At 32.7% G+C, this 8660-nt stretch overlaps 2 long non-coding RNA genes across 2 annotated transcripts; one reads left to right on the top strand and one right to left on the bottom strand.

The window, feature by feature from the left end:
* The first annotated feature begins 622 nt into the window (after nucleotides 1-622).
* On the top strand, nucleotides 623-4345 carry LOC143070777 (uncharacterized). The gene is made up of 3 exons (XR_012976694.1): nucleotides 623-757; nucleotides 2399-2496; nucleotides 3829-4345. It is a non-coding gene; the product is annotated as an uncharacterized LOC143070777 (long non-coding RNA).
* LOC143070778 (uncharacterized) lies at nucleotides 4335-8275 on the bottom strand. Its single transcript, XR_012976695.1, has 2 exons — nucleotides 8192-8275; nucleotides 4335-5500 (listed from the first exon to the last, which is right to left on the bottom strand). It is a non-coding gene; the product is annotated as an uncharacterized LOC143070778 (long non-coding RNA).
* Between the last annotated feature and the right edge of the window lie 385 nt (nucleotides 8276-8660).

Raw genomic sequence — 8660 nt, 5'->3', positions numbered from 1 at the left:
ACTCGTATGTATTGCAACTATAACAAGTTTATAATACAACAGAATGATGTAATCTAAAAAAGGCGGTCAGTAAACATTTACAAAAAGCAGACACATACTTTTTGAAATACATGAAATTTGCAACAACTGATTGTTCTGTAATGTTTTGACAAGGAGGTTATGATGCGTCTGATTTTTTTTTATGGATATCCATGGGTTGAAAAACTTCCCACTTATTCACTTTTGTAATCAAGATAACAACCACTGACGGAGGAGATACAATTCCCGATGGAGGTATCACAAGCCAAGTAGTCATCACCTCTTAGTTGACATGACTTAACATTTATATAGTCATACTTATGACTTAATTTAAGCAAACTTTCAATGTTTCGAAAGAATACGAATTTTCTATGTCAAGGAAAAGAGAATAACCTTTGCTGTATCAGACAAAGCTAACGAAATATTTAGTTCTGGATGCTTTCAACTTCGTGCTGGATTTGTTCGTTTAACCTTTTTCATTCGAGCGTTAAAGATGAGTTTTTTTAAAGGAAATGCGCGTCTGGAGTTCAAAATTAAAATCATAACCTTTGATAATAGTTTTTGATGTATCATCTATATATATATATATTGTCTCTGGTTTGGTTAATATTACATGTTTTTCAAACTAAACATATATATTTTAATCAATCAAAGAATTTCAATTGGAATATCAATTAAAACTCCGTATAACATTATTAGAATCTAGTGGACGGGAGAAACTGAAGATCGCAATTACAGAGTAAGTCTATCAATACTTAATGTTCTTTTTTTTGTTTATGTTTTTGGTTTTTGATTTTGGACGTTTTTTTTTACTCATTCTTTTCTTTCGTAATCGGTCATCCCAGTCTTTAGTGTATTTTTTGTTTTAATTTTTTCTAATAAGAATATATGCCGTTTTTTTTATATTAAATCTGTAAATTAAATGATTACACTATTATTACCATTATAACTATATTTACTATTCAGTGACTCGCAAACTGTCTTTATTCAATACGATATTTTACTTTTTCAGTCAAGTAAATAAAATGAACGACATGTAAGATTATGATGTTGAAAAAAATATTTATCATTCAAAATAGTTGATAACATTGGAATGTACAATTATATATGGAATTTCCAATATGAGTTTCGAAACAAATTTTGAAAAACAAAACTATTACGAATATGTCTCCCGAGACACGGTAGTTTAAAAGTGAATATAAACTTTTGTTTTTTCAAGTAATTAGCTTTTCGATTTTCGATTTTTGTCTTTTTATTATGAAATTAGAAAAGAAGTGATATGTTGTTGCTCGTTTTTTTGGTCGTTGCTAGATATAGAATATAGTTGTTCATGTGATTGCTAGATATAGAGGCCTTAAAATAGCACGTAGTGGTTCATGTGATTGCTAGATATAGAGGCCATAAAATAGCACGTAGTTGTTCATGTGATTGCTAGATATAGAGGCCATAAAATAGCACGTAGTTGTTCATGTGATTGCTAGATATAGAGACCTTAAAATACCATATAGTTGTTCATGTGATTGCTAGATATAGAGGCCATAAAATAGCATACAAATGTTCGTGTGATTGTGGTTCGGGCTTAGGCGGATAGTTAAGCCATTGACATTTAAATTTTGAATTTTTGAAATACTAAGGCTTTTCTACCTCAGGCATAGATTACCTTAACTGTGTTTGGCAAAACTTATAGGAATTTTTTGTCCATAATGCTCTTCAACATCGTACTTTATTTGGCCTTTTTAACTTTTTTGGATTCGAGCGTCACTGATGAGTCTTTTGTAGACGAAACGCGCGTTTTGCGTATATACAAAATTTATTCCTGGTATCTATGATGGGTTTATTAAAAACACATCACCATATTAAACTAAACAGGTGAATCAAACTAAGGTCAACAACCCTCCAAAAGATGTCGCAGATTAGTTTGTTTTTATTAAATAAAAATACATTTACGTGATCAAAAAACGGAAAATTTAAAATTAAAAATGTTTCATTAAAAATATACTACTACCTAACTACGTACTGGCTACTGATTTGGCGATTGGTATCTTTAATGTTGGAACAAATTGTCATCCTTCTGCGTCTATGATCCCCGAGCATTTTTTTTTTCTGGGCGGGTGTTATCTTACATTACATTCAGCCATCTGCATTACCGATATAAGAGTTATAATTCCTAATCGGATGGTACCGTCCGGTGCCACTTACGGATGATACTATGAGGTCAATATCATTTTTATTCGGACGACATCTTGTATCTATCTTAAAAGATAAATTAGGATTTATCTTTTTACCAACTTACAAGCACGAGCTTGTGAGTTTTTTTAATCTGCATAATAACTTTTTGATTTATGATCATTTGATCTGGACACTTACATGTTTTTTGTAGACTAGGTTGTTTTGAGACCCAAAATAACTGATCATTGAGAGTTGTCAAGATGAAGCTTGTGATTGTTTTCCTAGCTATAGGACTGGTCAAAATGCAAGGTGATTATTTAGTGTACATTTTTGAATTCACTATAAAACACACCTCTTTGTGAAGGATATTGATGTGCAAAAATTCAATGTAGCACATTATCAATTTCAGGCGCCCGTAACGCTGTTCTTAATTTACCTTCATCAGGAACGCTCAAATCCAAATATCTAACAGTCAAAAATGAATAAGAACCGAAACAGTTGATTGCCTTACTACTTAAAAGAACCTATTTGAATAGCCAAGTTTAATATATAATTTCAAATTTTTTAAACGGGCTGTTTTAGAAACTTTTGTTATAAATCATGTCCATACCAAGGTACTCACTACTTACCTGATGATTCCATCGGGGATTGATAATCCACCACCAGAGGTTTCGACCCAGAATGACAAATAAAAACCGAAACAGTTGAAGTACTTACGTGCAACAAAAACAAACGCCAACATACATAGAATCGAACTAACTTGGTACAGGACATCGTATGCAAAAATGTCGGGTTGAACCTATAGTTTTATGGTTAGCCAAACACCCCGCTTATATGGGAATGTTAGAAAATATTGCTTAAATGACAATAGTAAGAGACATAAAAACAGTACAAACACACGCAAGAACACTAATCACAGGGAAACGAACAAATAAATAATATATAATAGTCAACACAACATGCAAAACGCAAAACAACACTAAACATCTTCCATCAACGACAGAATACACAAGACATCACAACGAAACAGTGATGCACTTATGTAACGACTATGTTCTCTCGACCTTGATATAATTATTTTCACAATATAACTTAATATATATCTTACAATTTTCCTTGTTCTAATACTTGTTCTCCAATTTAAAAGGAACATATGTGGTGTTTCTAGTCCTAATAATAGTTCTCCATCTTAAAGGGATGTACATATTTTTATTAGTGTAAATACTAATTCAACTTTAAAGGAAATATATATTTAAATTAGTCTCAATACAAGTTCGACTTAAAGAGAAATATATCTTGAACTAAGTTTCATACTAGTTCTCCAACATAAATAGACATATTATGGTTTACTTTTACAAACTGTGACTTGGATGAAGGGTTGTCTCATTGGCACTCATAACGCATCTTCTTATATCTATATATCTCTAATATAACCTATGTATCATACTAGTTTTTTTTTAAAATTGAACGAACATATACATATTTATCTTATCTAGTTCCTATACAAGTTCTACAGCATGAAAGATGTATACATCTTCCATCTGGACATACTTATATATCTATGTAGTTTTCTGAAAGAAAACCTTATTTTTGGTACCCTTTTGTTATAGTGCCCGCATTTGTATCTGTTTATTTTCACAGAATCGAATGACTTCAGATCCTCAAGCGATGATTCAAGATCTTCCGCTGAAGAAACAGACCAGAACAGACTCGCATCACCCCGTAGAACAAATGGCCGTGGACAGTGGATGAACCGTAGAGATAATGGTTTTAGAGCTTGGAACAATCGTCAAGCTCGAAATTTTGGAAATGGTGGATTCCAGAGTCAAACTAATGCTCGGACAATAAGAAGACCAAGACCAGGTTTGAGGAATACTCCTATGAGGGGGAATAATCCCAGAAATTCGAGACCATTCGTTGATTCTTCATTCAGAAGGAGACAACCGCCTAGACCTTCACCTTTCAATGCGAGATCAAGATTTGGTTCCAATAGAAGGGTGACGCCAGGTGGGCCTTTATTCAGACGTATCGTGACAAGACAATTAAGTCCTCCATTCAGATTAGTGTACAGATATGTACCAGTTTAATCAAATGCTAACAGACCTGTCCACTGAAGTGATGTAAAATCTTAAAAGCTACTATAAAAATATAAACTTTGTTTTTATTTGAGTTAATTCTTTAAATTCCTACAGTAATATTGAGAATACAGAATATATAAACGTCAGTGTACTCCAATTCAACAAAGATGGCTCTGACAAGCAGCAAAACTAAACAGTTCTAACTCGAAATACATTACAAAATAAGAGACTGTTAAATGGTATTTTTCATCATATTTTTATTAAAATGTGTATGATAATGAGTAAACATCTGTCACAATCACCAGACGAACACACAAGTTAAGTACGTTTGTTTATTATGCGATGATTGTGTACTTACACTCAGCAGTTGTAGGCATTAAACTATTTCAAGTTGTCTAACAATCTAATTGAAATGAAGATACTTTGTCAAAGCTTTGCTTACAATGTTCTGTAAACACTCAGTTTTAGCAAAACCTGGGCAAGATAATGTATTTAATCAGATTGGTAGTTTTACAGAAAGATAGAAAGCAAAATGAAGTAGAGCTGAGATAGTCTCTGTTGAATTTGGAACAATTGTATTCAGGCCATAGGCGAGTAATACCTGATACAAATGTATAATGTACAGAAACTTTGTTGGTCTTTTAATGCTAAGTTAAGGAATTGCTTTCTCACAGTGTCGATCTAATTTACGATAGTCGGATTTAAAGATCTAAGACTTAATAAAATCAAATGAATTGTCATTTATTGCACCGGTACAATATAACGCCTTCTGGTAATTAAACTCGGCCTGAAAGTTCTAAACGTTGAAATCGGTCTTTGATGATATCTCGAAATACCTGAAATCGGTCTTTGTTGATATCTTGGAATAATTGATGACGGTCTTTGTCGATATCTTGGAATATTTGATATCGGTCTTTGTTGTGGATATCTTGAAATACTTGATATAGGTCTTTGTTGATATCTTGAGATACTTCCGATAGCTGATACATATCTATTTGGTCTTCTTCTCGTGTGAACGAATGTTCGTCCGTTCGTCCATTTGTTATCGCCATTGTCATTATCACTGTCATTATCATCGTTTCTTAACGAAGTGGAATTTGCGTCAACGCGTCTTTGTCTGGGATCAACAATTCTAAATGTTCTTGAATAACTCGTTTTCGAAAGGTCCTCTCGAAATCGTCTTTTTTCTGTCCCTCCAATAAAGGAAAATCCACTTGGTAGTTCCACGCTGCTATCTGTATTTTAATAAAAGAAGATATATTAATGATGAAATTGTTCATGATTCTCATCAAGGAGTTTGACTATACAAATCTCTGTTCTCATTAACATAATTGTCTTTTCTTTGAATGATAAGTGAGATGTTGGTGTTTTACTGGGATTGGTTTCATGATTAAATTTTAAATTATGACAGCTGCATAGTATGCGAATATAAAAAAAAAAGAAGAGGTTGTGTGATTGCTAATGAGACAACTCTTCAAAAGAGACCAAAATGACACAGAAAATGGAATATTACATGATATAATGGATTATGTAGATAAGCAAAAACCCCTAGCTAACTGTAAAAATATAAGGGCATATACTACAGACACGGGGATATATTATACTGCATCCACACAGCACTAAAAACAAACTTTGCAGTAAATATAAAAAAAGAAGATAAGGTGTGATTGCCAATGAGAAAACTCTTCAAAAGAGACAAATTAAAACAGAAAATATAACATTAATATAACAGAAACTGTTGACATGTAAAGCTTTCAAGGTTGAAGAATTACCAAATTTCTTTAAACGTTTTAAAACGCAATAATAATACGAAGTAAATTCATTTACCTAAATATATTACCAATTATACAATACATATTGTTTGACATTGACAGATTCAATTGTTCAGTAAATCACTAAAACACATTGATTTATCTATCGGTCTTAGAATAAATTTACTGGATTATATTTAAATTCGATGCATATTTGTAGTAAAATGTATTATAATAAATTAAATTTTAGTGTCGCATAAAATTATCATTTGTTTTGTAGAGATCTTTCATTCTGCACAATTATATTTTGCTATCTTAAAACAAAGATAAGGAAATGAAATCTGTGGTGAATCATAATATTATGATTAAAAAGATTGACAAAGAATTTTGTGTATCCCTTGGCTTGACTATCAGATCGGAATGCTGCATAAAAATATCCCTCCCCCAAGGCAAAAACAAAACAAAACAAAAACAACTAACAAAACTAGTCAAAACATTTACTAAATTTCATAATCGGTCCAATGACATCATTCGTAAATATAAATCAACATGCAGACATCTTATACGTTCAAGTATTTCACATCCAATCTTCTTTGCAAAGCACCAAAATTTCGGCATTCACCTCAAAAGCTAACTAAACCTTTAAACAGAGTTATTAAGAAGGGATAAAGTAACGATACTGTTGTCAGTTCATTAAAGGTAGCATATTTTTGCTTTAATTTTGATTCACTTAAAAGGTCTTTGCATCGGAAATAAACACATTTATTCTAAAACCAGTTGTTGGCATGATACAGGTTAATTTGTTCTTTCTCATAAATTTGATGATCGCATGATACTTAACCCCTTACGGGAGGGATTGTGTTTGATATCCATATATAATGAAAACATAATCTTTTAATCAGTTTAATTGAGGTCTGTAGCTGGCATGTCAGTAACTGCTAGTAGTCCTTTGTTAATTCATGTATCATTGTCATTGTAATTTTGTTTAGTACTTTTGTTATCTATTCTGACATTGGAATGGTTTCTTTTAAACTGAGTTTCAGTGTGCATATTGCTGTGTGTTCTTTATTTTCTACATCGGATAGAGGTATAGGGGAGGGTTGAGTTCTCAAAAATATGTTATAAAACATGTCGCATTTTTGCGCCTGTCCCAAGTCAGGAGCCTGTGGCCTTTGTTAGTTTTGTATGATTTTTAATTTCAGTTCATATATATAATTCGGGGTTTAGTATGACGTCCATCATCACTGAACTAGCACACATTTTTGTTTAGGAGCCAGCTGAAGCACGACTCCGGGTGCTGGATTTTCTCGCTGTGTTGAAGACCCATTGTTAGCCTTCGGCTGTTTTCTGTTCTTTGGTCGGCTTGTTGTCTCTTTGACACATTCCCCGTTTCAGGCCAATGCCACCAATCAGCGGGAAGACCATGCCCGGAAGTTTTCTTCAGTTGTCTCATCAACAAAAAACGTGTACTACTTCAGAAAAAAAAAGAAGTCACACTTAATTCTGATACATAATTGAACCAAAATTTAAACAACATACAGGACAAACAAAGACCAGATATTCCAGACTTAGAACAGGCGCAAGAATGCTTTTATTCGAAGGATCAATTCATTTACATTTATCATGTCTAAGTTTACGATACTTCTACCCAACAATACCGTAATAATTAGGACTCGATGCTCACTTTTAACATGAAATCAACAGGTTGATCTTAACTTCAAAATTAATACTATCATGTATCTATGAAGGAATTGGGAAAACTTTAAAGTTGTTGATAAAACGATATCCCTATTGTAGCTTATGATAACTTACCAGTTATGCTTATATTATGCTCACTGACATGATAATTTACGTTATTTACGTTTACTTGATAATTTGTAATTTCCTGTGTATTAACTGATCTATAAACGGATTGTGTCAAGTGAGTATAGATGTACATTGCGAGAAATGCATACATGCATAGCTTGAGACAATTAACAAGTTTACGTATCCGGTCTCATTCCTTTGTAATTACATGCAAATCCCTCAGTTTGTTTTCCCCTTGATTTATATGTTCTACATATCTTTTTTAATAATTGGATACCGGTAAATAGTTGTTGCCCTACTTTAATATTACAATGCGTTTCTGTCTGTGTTCATTTTTTTTCTGAAATCTTTTCGATCGTTCCATCTTACCTGAAGGATCTAACTGTCCGTTACATGCTGTAACAGCGAACCCAATAATAACTGACACAAGGCTAATTAACTGCATCTGAAAATAAATACTGAGGGTTTAAAAATTATTTGTATGTGACAGATTATATTATAAAGAGAATGGACTACAGAGCTTCCTTTGTCAATGTTATTTTTAGTGCAAAAGTTCGGTAAAAACTGTTCGTTTATGTAAATAATATAAATTACAGGAGAGGAGAAAGATACCAAAGGGACTTCCAAACTCATATGTCAATAACAAACTAAAAACGCCAGGAAAAAACAGCACAACAAATCAGTTAAGTGTGTGGTTAAAACCCCTTTTTCAGTTATTTTTGGCAATATCATCATGACATGGCGGCAAGATTTTTACTGATGGAGGAAACACGAGCATCGGAGAGAACCATTGACCCTCTGCAGGAAAAAACTCAACCATTGTCGGTTAATACCACAG

This window comes from Mytilus galloprovincialis, chromosome 4 (assembly GCF_965363235.1).
Source record: "Mytilus galloprovincialis chromosome 4, xbMytGall1.hap1.1, whole genome shotgun sequence".
Taxonomy (NCBI): domain Eukaryota; kingdom Metazoa; phylum Mollusca; class Bivalvia; order Mytilida; family Mytilidae; genus Mytilus; species Mytilus galloprovincialis.
The sequence above is the reverse complement of the archived record's forward strand: the minus strand, read 5'-3'. Positions and strand labels throughout refer to the sequence as shown.